The following is an 18,448-nucleotide window of genomic DNA, read 5'->3' on the forward strand; positions in this document are numbered from 1 at the left end:
CGACTAGGTAAGCCTAATAAATACAGAACATAAACGAAACTTGCGGAAGAAATAATCAAAAGCCAAAATAACCGAATGAAAATAATAGTTAAAATGCCGCGCGGCATATACAACACAACATTCTCAGAATCAAGTACACTATCTCAAAACCCGAAAACTCACAGAACCACAAGCCTTTGGATATCTACAATGTCTAACTCCAGAATATCTAACAAGGGAAAGAATTACAGAAGGGCAAATGTTTAAAATCTAGAATAGAAAGGGACTCCTTGGTCTATGGACGCGGCAGATATACCTCGAAATCGTTAGAGCAGTCGCCTCGCCTCAAGGGTGATAGGACTGAGTCGCAGTACCTGGATCTGCAAATGAAAAACATGCGCAGAAGGGGCATTAGTACACCACAGCGATACTTAGTAAGTGCCAAGCCTAACCTCGGTCGGGTATTAACGAGGAAAGTCGGGGCCCTACTGAGGTTAAATAAAATATAAAGTTTGACAGTGTAGAAAAGAACAGTATAAATAAATACAGCAGTAAAAGTAACACATGATATAAAAAGGGCAACAACTATTGCAGGAACAAGCAAAACACGGAAAGAAATGCGACTTAGCACCAAAATAACAACATGGGATCTCCCAGGATACCGTCTTGTAGTTCCATATGTACATATCCAATGGATCTCCCAGGATCCCGTCCCGTAGTCCAACTCATAGTGTGCGAGGATCTACTAGAATCCCGTTCTGTAGTCTCAAATATAAATACCTAGTATTGGGGGAATCTACCGAGTACATTCCCGTAGTTCCATATAACCGTGCAGGGGGGTCTACCGGAATCCCACATCCGTAGTCCCAAAATAAACAGACAAGGGGGAGCTACCGGAATCCCACATCCGTAGTCCCAAAATAAACAGACAAGAGGGAGCTACCGGAATCCCACATTCATAGTCCCAAAATAAATACACAGCAGTAACAGGAAAATATACAGAAATGGAAAAATTCCATATTAAGGCAACAAGTGATTTTGACGTAGCATGCTGCACAAAATTCAGGTAAGGCAGGTTGAGCAAATAAAACAATTAAGTCACTTAGACATGCTTTCCAAAGCTAACAACAGGCTTAATAGTGCAAGTAATAAAAACAGGAAAGGAAATATACTAGTGATTACTTAATGAAAATCGGATTTCCAATAATTAGCACAAGTACGCACTCGTCACCTTAAGTACAAGGCATTTCAATTACCAAATATAACAATCTTAAGGGGAAGGTCCCCCACACAAGGTTAGACAAGCCACTTACCTCGAACCGGCTCAAAATCAATCCAAAATCATGCTCCTGCCACGAGTACTCGACTCCAAATGGCCCGAATCTATTCAATTCAATTTCATAATGTAAATAACACTTCAATTGACTGATTTTACAATTAAATTCTAAGCTAATACGCGCAATTAGGTAAAATGACCAAAACGCCCCTTAGGCCCGTGTCTTGAAATCGGGTAAAATTTACATTTCCAGAATCCTCACATTCTCACGAGTCTAACCATACCAAAATTATCCTAATCCAATGTAAAATCCCCAATCAAAAGTCAAATTCTTGGTCTAAGAACTTTTCCCCAATTTTCATACAAATTCCAAAATTAAAGGTTGAATTCATTTTTAGATTAATGGGTTACAAGCAAAAAGGAGTTAAGAATCATTACCCAATCGATATCTCGGAAAATCTCTCAAAATCTCGCTCAAATCCGAGCTCCCAAGCTTAAGTTTTGATAAAAATCGCTAAACCCTCGATTTTGAACGAAAACATTCTGCCCAGGCGCGTTCTTCTTCACGAACGCGAGGCCACGGTAGCGAACGCGATGCACTAAAGTTCACTGGCCAGTCTCCCTCTTCGCAAACGTGATGCCTGAGCCACGAACGCGATGATCATTTCTCTTCCTCTACGCGAACGCGAGACTGCCTTCGCGAACGTGTAGGCACAAAGTCCCACAGCCTCGCGAACGCGAAGTGTTAACTCCTCACCAGCCCCAGCTCCTCTTCGCGAACGCGAGACCCTACTCGCGAATGCAAATAAGGAAACCAGAATTGACTGCTGCAACATTTTTCTGCAATTCTCTAAGTCCAAAAATGACCCGTTGAGCATCTGAAACACACACGAGGTGACGAGAGTCCATATGTAGCTACTAATTATGCTCATTTCCAAGTATTCTAGAATCCAAATCATGTTATACTTGCGATGTTTGCACCCTACTTGTTAATTTATTTGCTTAAATCATGTTGGAACTTGATAAAGGAATTGTTAAAGGTTAAACTTCATTTACTGGACCATTAATGATAATTTGGTATCTCTTTGAATATATGCCCCTTAATAAATCTTGAGTTGGTTATTTTAATGTATTTTTCTCTTCTTGTGGATCGGGTCGAACGCCTCGGTAGCAGATAGATGCATCTGTGGTTCGTGCTGTTCGACCCTCGGCAGTGCACACTTTAAATATCTTTATATTGGATCGGGCCATACGACCTCGGCATAATTGCATATAATGAATCTTTGGAACTATTTATAATTGATATTGCTTCATTGGCTTGAGATATAAATTGTTAAATGATGGAAATAAACTTGGGATTACTATTAGCGAGAGGATTGTTTATTATTTCCTGTTATGGAGTTTTCAGCTATATTCATGTAATCCATGCTTAGCTATAATTTTTGACATTTTATTTTTAGCCCATAGTAAGTGTCAAATTTGACCCCTCGTCACTACTTCTTTGAGGTTAGACTGGTTACTTACTGGGTACATGTTGTTTATGTACTCACGCTACACTTCTACACTTAAAATGCAGGATCTGAGACAAATACATTTGGATATCATTCTGGCGCGCACACTTGGTCACTACTACGAGACTACACAGTGAGCTGCCTTTCGAGCCTGTTCTGCAGCAGCCGGAGTCTTCCTTTTGCTTATTTTTCTATCTATTTCATTTTAGACAGTAGAGTAGTATTCTTTTTTATATTCTACTAGTAGCCCATACACTTGTGACACCAGGTCCTGGTGATTTATGCTAGTAGACACTTAACAGTTTTGGGTTATTTAACTTGTTTCAGTTGCTTTTAAAACTTTATCTATCATTTTTTTTATTAAAAATCTTACTTTTTATTTATGCACAACTTAAAAATCAACTATTTTAAATCTTTAAAACAAAGGATCACAGAGTTAGTTCATTGTTTGCTTGCCTAGCGATAACGTTTGGCGCCATCACGACCCATAGGAGAAATTGGGTCGTGAAAACATGGTATCATAGCACTAGGTTCACATAGGTTTCACAAGTTATGGGCAGGCCTAATAGAGTCTTGCGGATCGGTGCAGAGACGTCCGTACTTATCTTCGAGAGGCTATAGGGTGTTAGGAAACTACTCTTTTTCATCTCCTATCGTGCAGTTGATGGTGTACTAAGTTTCTTTCTCTTATTCTTTCACTGATGGTGAGAACGTGCACGACAGACGTTCCATACCTAGGAGGGGCTGCTCCTCTTGTTGCTAGAGGCCGAGGCAGAGGCCGGGGGAGGGCACCAGCCTGAGGTAGGGAACGAGGAAGTCCCAGCATTGCCCCAGTTGTACCACTAGCGGATCTAGTGGTGGATCCCATTATTGAGGAGCAGAGCGAGGTGCCTACAACAGAGCCAGTCCAGGTTGATTTCATGTTAGCACCGGGATTTTAGGAGGTTATGGGTCGTATGCTACAGTTCATGGACTCTATGACCCAAGTTGGTTTATTTCCAGCAGACCCAGCCACATCTTAGGCGGGAGGGGGAGCACAGACTCATATTGCTCAGGCTCCTGGGCATGTAGCTGTTGTATATCAGACCTTGGGCGCACTACCCGTACGCAGGGCCCAGCTAGTAGCAGCATCCATACCTGAGCCAGACTAGTTGTGGCCGACGAGCTGCAGAAGCTATTGGACATATGGACTAGGCTACACCTTCCTATCTACGGGGGTGAGCGACATGAGGATCCCTAGGACTTCATTGATCGGTGCAGGGACATACTGCATAACATGAGGATATTGGAGTCCCATAGGATGGATTTCACTACTTTCCAGCTGGAGGGCAGGGCCCGTAGGTAGTGGCAGTCTCATGTTCTCGGCAGACCAGCAGGTTCTCCTCTCATGGCTTGGGATCAGTTTACATGCCTTTTCTTGGATAAGTATATTCCACCCTCCCAGAGGGAAAAGTTACGATTCCAGTCTGAGCAGCTCTAGTAGGGTCAGATGTTAGTGACCGTTTATGAGGCGAGGTTCTCTAAGTTGTCTTGCCATGCACTTATGATACTTCTTACGAACACAAAGAGCGTGCGGAGGTTTGTTGCTGAGTTGCACTCAGGTATTCAGGCCACTATAGCCCGGGAGGTTGCAACGAAGACTTCTTATCAGCTAGTAGTGGAGATAGCTCAGAGAATTGAGGGTTACGGTCAGAGAGGTAGAGAGCAGATACAGTGGAACAATCGGGTCTGTTATTCTAGAGAGTTTAAAGATGCCCCGGCTGGGGGCAGAGGTCAGTTTGGGAGTGGTCAGCCTAGCAGGCCCACATATCCAGCACCGCCGCCTCCTCGTGGTGCTCTAGTGCGACCCTATTTCAGTGCCATGCTAGAGAGTTCTTACCGCCCACCAGCCATTCAGGGTTTTTCCAGTGGGTGCTCAGGCAATCAGGGTCAGACTTCAGGCCAGCAGATCACTGTACCGTGAGGTTGTTTCGAGTGCAGAGATTTCAATTATATGCAGAGATTCTACCTCAGGCTTCGAAGCAAGGCAGTGCAGCAGGGCCAGCAGTCTATGACTACAACATCAGCTGTCCGGCCGCCCATAGGCGTAGGACAAACGGGTTGGGGCCATCCTAGAGGTGGAGGCTAGGCAGGTGGAGGCCAGCCAGCTACAACCCAGTCAGGTGGGGGATAGCCAGTCGGTGCCCCAGCTAGGTTCTATGCTTTTCCGGCCAGACCAGATGCAGTGGCCTCAGATGCCGTGATCACAGGTATTACTTCTGTCTATGGTAGGGATGCTTCGATACTATTTGATCTAGGATCTACCTATTCATCTATGTGATCTTTGTTTGCTCATTTCCTGGATATTCCTCGTGAGTCCTAGGGTACTTCTGTTTATGTGTCCATTCCAATGGGCGATTCTATTTTGTGGATCGGATTTATTGGTCCTGTGTGGTCACATTCTGTGGATACAAGACTAGAGAGGACCTTCTGTTGCTTGATATAGCCGATTTTGAGGTCATCCTAGATGGACTGGCTATCCCCATATCACGCCATCCTTGATTGACATGCCAAGACTGTTACCTTGGCGATGCCAAAGGTGCCTAAATTGGAGTGGAAGGGTTCATCTATCAGTGCATCTAGTCGGGTTATCTCTTTTCTGAAGGCTCGACATATGGTCGAGAAGGGTTGTTTGGCTTATTTAGCTTATGTTCGGGATACTACCGCAGAGCTAGGCTCCGGTGATTAATTCAGTACCAGTAGTCCGGGAGTTCTCCGATATGTTTCCTTCTAACCTTCTAGGCATGCCACCAAATCGTGATATCGAATTCTGTATTGACTTGGCTCTAGGTATCTAGCCTATGGCTATCCTACTATACCTTATGGCTCTGAAAGAATTGAATGAGTTGAAGGAACAACTTGATTAGTTTCTAACAAAGGGGTTCGTCAGACCAAGTGTATCATGTTGGGGTGCACCAGTGTTATTTGTAAAGAAGAAAGATGGGACTATGCGGATGTGCATTGATTACCGCCAATTGAACAAAGTTACCATTAAAAACAAGCACTCGTTGCCACGTTTGATGATTTGTTTGACCAACTGCATGGTGCTAGGGTGTTCTCCAATATTGACTTGAGATCGGGGTACCATTAGTTGAAGATTCGGGACTCGGATGTCCCGAAGACTACTTTCCATACTAAATATGGCCATTATGAGTTTCTAGTGATATCCTTCGGCTTGACTAGTGCCCCAGTGGCGTTTATGGACTTGATGAACAGGGTGTTCAGGACATACTTTGATTCGTTTGCTATTGTCTTCATTAATGACATTTTGATCTACTCGCGCAGCATGGAGGAGCACGAGCAACATTTGAGAGTGGTACTTCAGATATTACTAGAACAGAAGCTATATGCTAAGTTCTCCAAGTGTGAGTTTTGGCTAGATTCTGTAGCATTCTTGGGACATGTTGTATCAGACGAAGGCATTAAGGTGGATCCCAAGAAGATTGAGGCAGTTCAAAGTTGGCCTCGTCCCACTTCGACAACGGAGATCAGGAGCTTCTTGGGGTTAGCAAGTTATTATCGCCAATTTGTGGAGGGCTTTTCATATATTGCAGCACCTTTGACTAGATTAACCCAGAAGGGTGCTCCATTTCATTGGTCCGATGATTGTGAGGCAACCTTTTAGAAGCTCAAGACAGCTTTGACTACAACACCAGTTCTAGTGTTGCCTTCTGGTTCGAGGATGTATACTGTGTATTGTGACGCTTCACGCATCGGTTTGGGTTGTGTATTAATGCAAGAGGGGCGAGTTATTGCATATGTTTCACGCTGGCTGAGGATCCATGAGAAAAATCACCATGTACACGATTTGGAGTTGGTTGCGATTGTTCATGCTCTTAAAATCTGGAGGCATTATCTTTATGGGGTGTCCTGTGAGGTTTATACTGATCATTGCATCTTGCAGCATCTGTTCAAGCAAAGGGATCTCAATTTGAGGCAGCATAGATAGATTGAGTTACTAAAGGATTATGGTATCACCATTCTTTACCATTCGGGCAAGGGGAATGTAGTTGCGGATGTCTTGAGCAGAAAGGCAGAGAGTATAGGTAGTTTGGCATTCATTTCAGCAGAGGAGAGACCACTAGCTTTGGAAATTCAGTCCTTGGCTAACAGACTTGTGAGGTTGGATATTTCACAGCCCATCCGAGTTCTTGCATGCGTTGTTGCCCAGTCTTCACTATGGGAGTAGATCAGGGCTCGACAATTTGATGATCCGCACTTGATGGTTCTCAGAGACGGTACTACAGAGTGGTGCCAAGGAGGTTACTATCGGCGAGGATGGTGTTCTGCGACTCTATGGTCGTCTATGTGTTCCTAATGTCAATGGCTTGAGGGAGAGGATTCTAGAAGAGGTACATTGTTCTAGGTATTCTATTCATCCAGGTGCTACAAAGATGTATCGCGACCTTAGGCAGCATTATTGGTGGCGGCGGATATAGAAAGACATAGTTGAGTATGTAGCTAGGTGCCTAAATTGCCAACAGGTTAAGTATGAGCACCAGAGGCCAGGTGGCCTACTCTAGCAGATGACTATACCGAAGTGGAAATGGGAGAGTATTACTATGGACTTCGTAGTTGGGTTGACGTGGACCTTGTGGAAGTTTGATGCAGTTTGGGTCATTGTTGACAGCTTGACCAAGTCAGCACACTTCATTCCAGTTGCAACTACTTATACTTCGGAGAGGTTGGCCCAGATTTATATTCAGGAGATAGTTCGGTTGCATGGTGTGCATGTTTCTATCATATCAGATAGAGGCCCTCAGTGTACTTTGCATTTCTATAAAGCAGTACAGAGTGAGTTGGGGATCCGTGTAGAGCTCAGCATAGCATTTCATCCATAGAACGACGGGCAGTCAGAGCAGATAGTTCAGATCTTGGGGGATATGCTCAGAGCATGTGTGATTGACTTTGGAGGGCAGTGGGATCGATTCTTGCTCTTGGACGAGTTTGCTTACAAGAACAGTTATCAGTCCAGCATTGAGATGGCTCCATTTGAGGCTTTATATGGTCGATGATGTTGTTCTCCCATCGGTTAGTTTGATCCCCGCGAGGCTAAGTTATATGGTACTGATTTGGTGAAGGATGCCTTGGAAAGGTAAAGTTGATTCAATAGCGACTTCGCACAACACAGTCCAGACAGAAGAGTTACACGGATCAGAAGGCATGTGATTTATCACTTATGGTGGGCGAGACGGTTCTATTGAAAGTCTCACTGATGAAGGGGGTCATGAGGTTCGGGAAGAAGGGCAAGTTGAGCCCAAGGTTTATAGGCCCATTTGAGGTGTTGAGACAAGTTGGGGAGGTTGCTTATGAGCTTTCTTTACCTCCTAGTCTATCGGGAGTTCATCCAATTTTCCATGTGTTTATGCTCTGGAGGTATCATGCCCTACTTGTCACATGTGTTAGACATCAGCACGATTCAGTTAGATGAGAGCCTGGGTTATGAGGAAGAGCCAGTTGCCATTGTTGATAGGCAGGTTCGCCAGTTGAGATCCAAGAGGATTTTTACAGTGAATGTTCAGTGGAGGGGCCAACCAGTCGAGGAGGCGACCTAGGAGTCCGAGGAGTATATGCGGAGCAGACATCCACACTTATTCAGCACTCCACGTATGATTCTAGACCCGTTCGAGGACAGACGTTTGTTTAAGAGGTGGAGAATGTAACGACCTAACCAGTTGTTTTGCCTTCTAGAACCCTGTTCCCATAAATAAGACTTATCGTACATGTTTTTACTGTTTTATGACTTGCAGGGATGGTTAATTCGGGATTTGGAAGAGTTTGGGTTAAAATCAAAATATTTGGTTTCATTGTTTGGCCTTAAAAGGCTAAGTTTGACTTCGGCCAACATTTTGAGTAAACGGCCTTGGAATCGAGATTTGATGGTTCCAATAGATTCGTATGATGATTTCCGACTTGGGCGTATGCTCAGATCGGGTTTTGGATAACCCGGGAGTGTCTCGGCGCCTAATAGTGAAAGTTGGTTCTTTGAAGGTTTTAAAGTTGTTTAAATTTGGTTTGGAATAGGTATTGGTGATATCGAGGTCCAAATGGGATTCCGAGACCCGGAACAGTTCCTTATGGTGATTTAAGACTTGCACGCAAAATTTGGTGTCATTCTGAGTAATTTAAGTACATTTTGGCGCATTGGGAGTAAATTGAAGAACTTAAAGTTCATATTCTTGATTTCAATTGGTTTGGGGTGTGATTCTTAGTTTTGATGTTGTTATGTGCGTTACGAGGGTGCGAGCGAGTCTGCCACAGATGTTGTTCGGATGGTGTGGAAATTGAGTTTGAAATTCAAGAGGGCTGCTGGTGCACCAGTTCTGGTATGCCTGCACCTGCGAGCTTAGGGCCACAGGTGCGAGCCCGTAGGTGCGAGGGTTGGGCCGCAAAAGCGGTTTGGGAGCGTTTGGTCAGGGACTGCAGGTTCGGAATTTTGTGCGCACCCGCGAACGCACAGGTGCGATGAGGAAGGGCGTAGGTGCGAACCCAGCCGCAAAAGCGACACGCTTGCCGCAGAATCGGGACCGCAGAAGCAGGATCCCATCCGTAGAAGCGGACCAAGCACCGCATGTGCAGAAATCGCTGGGGCAGAATGGTTCATTTAATACGGGACTTAAGCCATTTCTAACCCATTTCTCTCACTTCTTGAGTGATTTTGGAGCTTCTTGAGAGGGGTTTTCACCTAGCATTTTGAGGTAAGTAACTTCTACATAATATTGGTTTATAACATAGATTTTGGGTAGATTTTAACATGTAAATTTATCAAAATTTAAGGGTTAGATAGAATACCCAGGGTTTTGATAAAAATAAGATTTAACCACGAAATTTGTTATGGAATTTAGTGAAACTCATATATTTGAGTTCATGAGGTTATGGGTAACAACTTTCTTCAAAAAATTTCGGAATCCGGGCACGTGAAACCGAGGGTGAATTTTAGGAATCCTATATTTAGGGTTGGGTAATCACTTTAATAGTTGGAATACGAACTTTTGAACATGTAATAATTAATTTATATACCATTTGATTAGTTTTGAATTGTTCGGCACCGAATTGAGGGTTTAGGCACAATCTTGGACCAGAAAGTAGGCTTTGAGACGAGGTAAGTCTCTTTTCGAACCTTGTAACAGGGAATTAACCCCATAGATGAATTGAATTAATATGTGCTTCTATTTGTGGGGGAGGGGGGCTACGTACGCACGAGGTGGCGAGAGTCCATATATAGCTACTAATTATGCTCATGTCCGGGTGTCTAGGAGCCAAACCATGTTATGCTTGCGATGTTTGCACCCTAATTGTTAATTTAATTACTTAAATCATGTTGGAACTTGATAAAGGAATTGTAAAAGGTTAAACTTCATTTATTGAATCGTTAATGAGAATTTGGTATCTCTTTGAATATATGCCCCTTAATAAGTCTTGAGTTGGTTGTTTTAATGTATTTTTCTCTTCTTGTGGAGCAGGTCGAACGCCTCGGTAACAGATAGATGCATCTATGGTTCGTGCCGCTTGACCCTCGATAGTGCACAATTTAAATATCTTTATGTTGGATTGGGCCGTACGACCTCGACATAATTGCGTATAATGAATCTTTGGAACTATTTATAATTGATATTGCTTCATTAGCTTGAGATATAAATTGTTAAATGATGGAAATAAACTTGGAATTTACTATTACCGAGAGGATTGTTTATTATTCCTGTTATGGAGTTTTCAGCTATATTCAAGTAATCCATGCTTAGCTATAATTTTTAAACATTTTATTGTTAGCCCATTGTAAGTGTCAAAGTCAACCCCTCATCACTACTTCTTTGAGGTTAGACTGGATACTTACTGGGTACATATTGTTTATGTACTTACGCTACACTTCTGCACTTAACGTGCAGAATTTGAGGCAGGTGTATTTGGATATCAGTCTGACGCGCACACTTGATCACTTCTACGAAACTATACAGTGAGCTGCCTTCCGATCCCGTTCTGCATCAGCCAGAGTCTTCCTTTTGCTTATTTTTCTGTCTATTTTATTTCAGACAGTAAAGTAGTATTCTTTTGTATATTCTACTAGTAGCCCTTACACTTGTGACACCAGGTCCTGGTGATTTATGCTAGTAGTCACTTAAAGGCTCTTGGTTATTTAACTTGTTTCACTTGCTTTTAAAACTGATCTATCATTTTTTATTAAAAATCTTACTTTTTATTTATGCACAACTTAAAAATCAACTATTTTAAATCTTTAAAACAAAGGATGACATAGTTAATTCATTGTTGGCTTGCCTAGCGATAACGTTGGGCACCATCACGGCCCATAGGAGAAATTGGTCCGTCACAAGCGTAGTATGAGTACACCACAGCAGTACCCAGTAAGTATTAAGACTATCCTCGGTGGAATAGTGACGAAAAACAGTCAAGACATTCATTAGACTAAACAACCTGAACAAGTATAAATGTAGAACTAACAGGGAGCAACGTCTCTATAAAGCTAGGAATGATGGCAATAATAATTCAATGCTTGTAATAGGAAGCTAAAAGCAACAATTAACAACAAGAAACAAATAGGTACAACATTGTAGAGTGAGCTGAACACAGTTAAATCCGATGAAACCAAATAAAGAAAAACAAGTGACAACTTAATAGGAACGGCCGCTTTCACACCAGGTTTATCTAAGAATTTCCACAAGGTACCAAACCTCAAAATCACAAATCACGGGTCCCAATTCGTGAACCCTAATCACTTGGCATCTTGTGCCCACCTTACAATTCGCAGCAGCACTGCTCAAGGAGTGACGATATCTAATATCCATACGGACCACTCACATGCCAACAATAATAATGACTCAAGACTGCACGGACAACTCACGTGCCAACAGGGTAAGATTCACATATAAGGCAAGTACACGGGGGTACATGTAAATGGTCAAAACATCAAATTTCATCTTCTTAGACCGATATGGGTGATTTATCTATGTGTATGCTTGTGCAAGTGTTCTACCACAATTCAAGTCAACAAGTAAGAGTAGAGACAATGAATGGCACATAAGAAACGATCACCACAAAATGTATAATGTAATAAAGACAGCCATGACATGGAAATCACAAATAGTACAACAAGATTAACTACACAGAACTATGCAAATTGTGCTACACGGGGAAAGACAATTAATAGTATGATAAGGAAACAACAATCAAAGACAAGTACAAAAAAAAGGGAAATTTCAACAAGAGCCACTACCGAGGTACCGCCTCATAGTCTCAAATCACAAAATAAATCACAGTCTTTCCTTATATCACCACAGGAGGCTTTACATTTAGTTTTGAAAATTATTTTTCCCGAAATAGCACCCACATTTTGGCTCACCTTATCACACTGCATGGCTTCTAGTAGTTCCCCCACTAGCCACTCGTATCAAGCCCACCTTATCTCACCGCATGCGTTTCAACACCCTGACCTTATACTACCGCATGCGTATCAATAATAACAGTAGCACGGCATAAACCTTGTGCAAACATCATGACAATAGCACAACAGAAACCTCGTGCAAACATCATAGCAATCCTCTCAACAATAACATGTGTGCCAAAACATAACAACTCAACAAAATAACTTTCACAATATGTGCCCATATGCCACAACATTTTCTCAAAACAGTTTCAATATCACAATCACGCATAGCCCTCGCTCAACAACACTGAATACAACAGCAACAACAACAATAACACGAGAATATGACAAGTAAATTAACACAAGAACTTCAGAACACAAAGAAACGGAAGAACGAACTCACAAAGAAAGTCACAATAGGGAAATGATAGTCTCAACAAGAATAGTTCGACCAAGGAGAGGTAATGTGTAACAATGATTCCACGAAAGTACAATTCGACAACAAGGGAGATAGCGTGACTATATGACCCCAAATAAGAATACGTCAACAGTGAAAGGGATAACGAACTTCAATAAAGGCTAAGCAATTACATAAGAGATAATAATGATTTCAATTATGGTTAAGCAATTACAAAAAGGATAGCATGACAATAAAAGAGGCAACAACTTCAGGTAAGGCACATAAGATTTTAATCGGCAATAAGGGAAGAACATTAAGCAATTAATTCCAATTAAGAAACGTAAGGGTGAATTTAGTAAATGGGGAATTTAACATGACAAACAACTTCATATCCAATGAACATAAGAACCTAAGAGCCCTAATGGGTCAAATTTCCAAAAATAAGCCTCAGCACGTACTCGTCACCTTGCGTACATGGCCTTCAGATGACACAATTAGCACAAATGACTCCGAAGGGGTAGTTTTCCCATACATAATTAGGCAAGATACTGACCTCAAAGAAGCTAGACTGTTATTTTAAAATGACTTACTCGAGTGAAACAACCTCCGGACGGCTCAAATCTTGCAAAACTAACTTCAAATCACAAATAAAACTCATAGAAGACAATTTCGGATAATAAAGCTTCGATCTTTAATTAAAACTAAAAAGTCAACCCCCGAACCCGTACCTCGGAACCCGACAAATTTCACAAAACCCGAACACCCATTCCCATGCGAGTTCAACCATACTAAAATTATCAAATTCCGATATCAATTCGTCCTTCAAATCATCATTTTACACTTTTGAAAGATTTTACAAATTTTTCCCAAGTTTCCCACTTAATTCTCTAATTTAATGATGAAAACAAAGATAAACCCATGAAATCAATATCAAAACCGGGTAAAGATCACTGACTCCAAACAACCACATTAAGAACCCCTCAAAAATCGCTCAAAGATGAAAAATGGACAAAACCCACGATTTTCGAAAATATATTCTGATGCCCAGGTATTTGCACATCACGATCGCGGAAAAAATAACTACTGCCCCAAAAATATACTACGTGATCGCGAATGTACTCATGCGATCGCGGAAGTGAAAAAAATACCAGGTGCCCAGGCTACACGTCGCAATCGCGAGTGAAGGGGTGAGATCGCAATGAAGGAACATCACTGCCCCTAAATAAAGAGCACTATGCGAATGCGGAAGGGGGAATGCGAACGCAATGGCAACAATCTTCCAAGCTATAAGATCGCGGGCTCCTAGTCGCGAATGCAAAGAACAATACTGCCTGCCTCCAAATAACACTACGTGAACGTGAAGAACAATATTGACTGTCTCCAAATAACACTACGCGAAAGCGAAGGCATTGATGCGAACGCGATGAAGAAAACCAGATGACAGAATCAGCAACTCTAAAGCATGAAGAAATGGCCCTTAACCCATCCAGAACACACCCGAGGCCCTCGGGACCTCGTCGAAACATGCCAACAAGTTTCATAACACAACGCGGACCTGCTCGAGGCCTCAAACCACATCAAACAATGTCGAATCTACGAATCTCACCATGAATCAAATTTATGAATTTCCAAATCTTCCAACTTCTAAGACTCGTGCTGAAACATATCAAATCAACTCGGAATGACATCAAATTTTGCATGCAAGTCCCAAATGACTTAATGGAGCTAATCCAACTCTCGAAATCGCAATCCGAGCCCGATATTAACAAAGTTAACTCCCGGTCAAACCTCTAAACTTTCCAAAACTTCAACTTTTCAATTTTTCGCCAAAATGCCTCAAATTATCCTACGGACCTCCGAATCCAAATCCAGACGCATGCCTAAGTTCAAAATTATCATACGAAGCTATTGGAATCATCAAAACGCTATTTTGGAGTCGTCTATATAAAAGTCAAAACTCCAGTCAACTCTTACCGCTTAAGCTTCTAAAACAGGAATCATTCTTCCAAATTGATCCCGAATCATCCGGAAACTGAACTCGCTCATACATGCAAGTCATTGTCACACCTCTTTTTTCTACCCCAAAAGAGCGGATATAAGGGAGTTTTTCCAATTAAAGTGACAATAATCGAAACGGAATTATTAATATTTATTTAGAGTCGTCACTTGGGATAATTTATGGTGTCCCAAGTCACCGGTTTAAAATCCCGAATCGAGGAAGTTGACTTTTATTTATGGTCTGCGAACACAAAAATCCGAGTAAGGAATTCTGTTAACCCGGGAGAAAGTGTTAGGCATTCCCGGATTCCGTGGTTTTAGCATGGTCGCTCAACTATTAATATTGGCCTAATTATCTGATTGATTACATGTTTTAAACCTATTGTGCATTTTTAAACTTTTAAACCACTTTTAATTATTTAAACCGCTTTTTAGGATTTATGAAATTATTTTTTGAACAAGTTACGATTGTCGTACACTTGCTGTTTTGTAACACATTGCAAACTAAGCTACATGAAATGCACTCGCGATTTGCGATATATTTATTTTATTATTGTTTGAAGTTAGGGTCGAGTCACGTGAAATGCACACTCGAATTGGAGATTACGTGTCATGACTATGACACGAGAACTGTACTCATAGCCACAATAATTTATTTATCAATCACGCCTAAAGCATTTTTGCACTAACAGTGAGTCTGAGGTGCTTGTGCATTTTGGGCACTAGAATAAAATGAACTTATGTTAGGATATTTGAAGTACTAACAGAACAGAGATAGTAACTATATATCAATATCATGTAAGGAAAATTTTTAACTATGTGTAAATATCAAACTTTGTTGGCATTCCTATGTGAAAAATTATTGAATTATCAAACATTATTGTCGAAATGGATAGAGGAGATGTACTGTTATAAGGTTATATTGTAGACACAGTGAATTTTATAAGGGCAGCAAAAGGACGTCCATTATAACATATTATTAATCATCAAGAATTAACGCCCAACATTGCTACTTTAACGAACAACTGGTTCTCAAATGATTAAACATAACTGAATTGCTATTTGAAGTGAAAACCCAGAATCCCATAACAATAATATAACAACCAAACAACAAACACATAAAACCCAAATTCAACTTTATTACAAAAATCAAACTTTCAACAGAAATACCATAACTTTGAATCAAAATTATATATACATACAGAAATACACACAAATAGAGACAAACTCCCATATGCATATAACATTGAACCAAGAACGATTTAGGAGTGGACATTTCAATTGAAGGATTTCTAACCTTTTTGTTGCGTACAAATTATGAGCTTCAGCTATGCAAACTGACGCCAACAATGAAGTTCCAACCAAGATCGCTGACCTCGACTCGTCCTCAAACGGAAAGCCTCGCCGGAAATCTCCAACCTCGGAACAGACAGCCTTGCTGCCAGATCTAAGCAACCAAGACTTATCCTCAAAGTATTATTTCTATTCTTTTGCTCAACTAGCAGGACCTTCCTTCTACGTGAGTCAGCGGTGATACGGTAAAGATCGTCAATGGTTGAAGAAGAAGAACCAGGAGGCGTTAGGTTCAAAAATGGGGGAATTTCGGCCGATTTCTATTAACAAAATAAATCTCCCATTTTTTGTCTATCTTTGAGCTCAAATCATTTTTGCCCAGCTACTGCTTCTTTTTGTTTAGGAAATTGGACAATGGTTTTATGTTGACCTCCAACTAAAGAAAGAAACTACTTTGCCTTTTTCCCTCTTTGTTTTCTTTATCTATTGCGGCTCATTTTTTGAGAGGCGAGGGATCCGTTATTAGCTTAAGGATTTAGGAATTAGGGATTATTTTATTAGGGGTAGGAATTAAGTTAGGTCAAATGGGAAATGGGTATGGGCTTGGATCTAAGAAATTGGGTTGGACCATGTATTTTTTGGGTTTAAATTTAGGCTAAGAAGACCAAATAATACAATGTATCTATAAAGTATAAAAATCACTCTTAATTAAAACAAACTAATATAAAACTAAATACTAAAAGTGAAACTAATTTTTTGTATTTTCAAATGTTGTATACTATAAATATAAATATACTAATTGACTTTAAACTAAAGATAAAAAATATTTTTTTTTGTAATTTTTATTTTTATGATGATAAAATAAAGTAAAAGAGTCAAAACTATTTAAAATAGCGATACTAAACCTAAACTAAATATTTTACGTTAAAATGTGTAAAATCTTGGGGAAGGTCAAAAATTACATGTCTACAGTCATAACACATAATGCGAAGCTGCTCGAGATCTTAAACCACCGAAAGAGACTCTAATTCTCAAAATGACCGGATCGGGTCGTTACATTCTCCCTCTCTTAAACAAACATTCGTCCTCGAACGTGTCAAGAATTGTCCTGAAGTCATCAAATCACTGAATGTATTCACCACATATACCCAGGGTGATCCCACGTTACCCCAATCCACATAAGCCCAACAACACCATCTCAACTTAAATTTATTCCTTCCACCAATACCAATAAGCCTTAGAACCGAATTTCTGACCATCCGACCATTTCTAAAGACCCGATTACTATATCAACACACGGTATTAGCCTCAACCAGCTGCAACAACTTATGCCTACACCCACAAGGTACAACCATACGCAGTGGCACATCACACATGTGTCCATAACAACTCATCTGGCCATAATAGCTGCCCATAATCAAATCATGCACTGGCAATAAGCCTCATATTAGCTAGAACCCCATTCCCAGACATCCACAACACTGACAACGATGTAGGAAACATGAAGATGCCATGACTATTCACTCAAATCAACAAGTCACACCCAACACCACTTGGGAACACACCTCGCAAGTTAAAACCCACTAAGCAGAGCACAAATATGATTGAATATACAAGGAAACACATGAAAGAACTATCAAACAAGCTCGACAGGCGCCACTCCCTATCAGTACCATACTACGAATCAATTTCATAAGGGAGAATCAAAAGACATGAACTAATCATAATCACGAGGTTCTCATCCTGATATAACTCTAGCACGGCCCGCAGCCTGGTCCAAACATATCAATTCACAAGAAAATGCGAGGATTCCATCCTCAGCTCTGAATCACAAGTAGTATACACATCATACAACCGAAAGCTTCCACTAATTCAATTTTGCTAACAAAAATCACGACACATACTGAACTCCCACATTGGTAGAGCATCTAAATCATGAATAGTAACCAATCGTCCAACAATCACATCAAAACTACCGAAATGAGTAAGGGAAGGCCACTCCTAGTCATATATCTCAATAATGAATGAAAACAAAATGAAAGACACGGGCTACCACTATAAAATCTCCCAACATAGGCAAACACATAAGCAGAGTACCAAATTACTATACTCACCCGTATGTGAAGTAACATAGGAGGACTCAACCCGATAAGCAAAACCGAAACAAAATATGAATGACGGACCTACATAACAAATCAAAACCATACTTGTACAACATCATCTGGTGTAGCAGCCTCAGCCCTACCATAGAAAGCGCATCAACGGGTCGGGCCTCCCCCTCTTGGGTGCCCTCTACTCGCATGACCTGTACCCCAAGTTGGCGGTGCAGGAATATCAGCAACTAGAGCAGACATAGTCTGAATACCCCACTGTAACACATCTGTCCAGAGTCTAGGACAATCTCTCACCATATGGCTAGTATCTCCACACTCAATGCAATCTCTCTGCTGACATGTCTATAGAAGCTGTCCAGCACGGGTATCTTGAGACCCATGGGTGCCTGAAATATCGTGTGAAGCTTGAAGTGCAACTGAACTGGCTGACCCACAAAACCTCTACCATGTCGTACCCTG

General features: G+C 41.2%; 1 long non-coding RNA gene across 1 annotated transcript; it reads right to left on the reverse strand.

Annotated features, from left to right (window-relative positions):
* Positions 1-67: 67 nt before the first annotated feature.
* On the reverse strand, positions 68-16,413 carry LOC142176470 (uncharacterized). The gene is made up of 3 exons (XR_012705105.1): positions 15,880-16,413; positions 1,293-1,362; positions 68-359 (listed from the first exon to the last, which is right to left on the reverse strand). It is a non-coding gene; the product is annotated as an uncharacterized LOC142176470 (long non-coding RNA).
* Between the last annotated feature and the right edge of the window lie 2,035 nt (positions 16,414-18,448).

This window comes from Nicotiana tabacum, chromosome 22 (genome assembly GCF_000715075.1).
Source record: "Nicotiana tabacum cultivar K326 chromosome 22, ASM71507v2, whole genome shotgun sequence".
NCBI lineage: Eukaryota > Viridiplantae > Streptophyta > Magnoliopsida > Solanales > Solanaceae > Nicotiana > Nicotiana tabacum.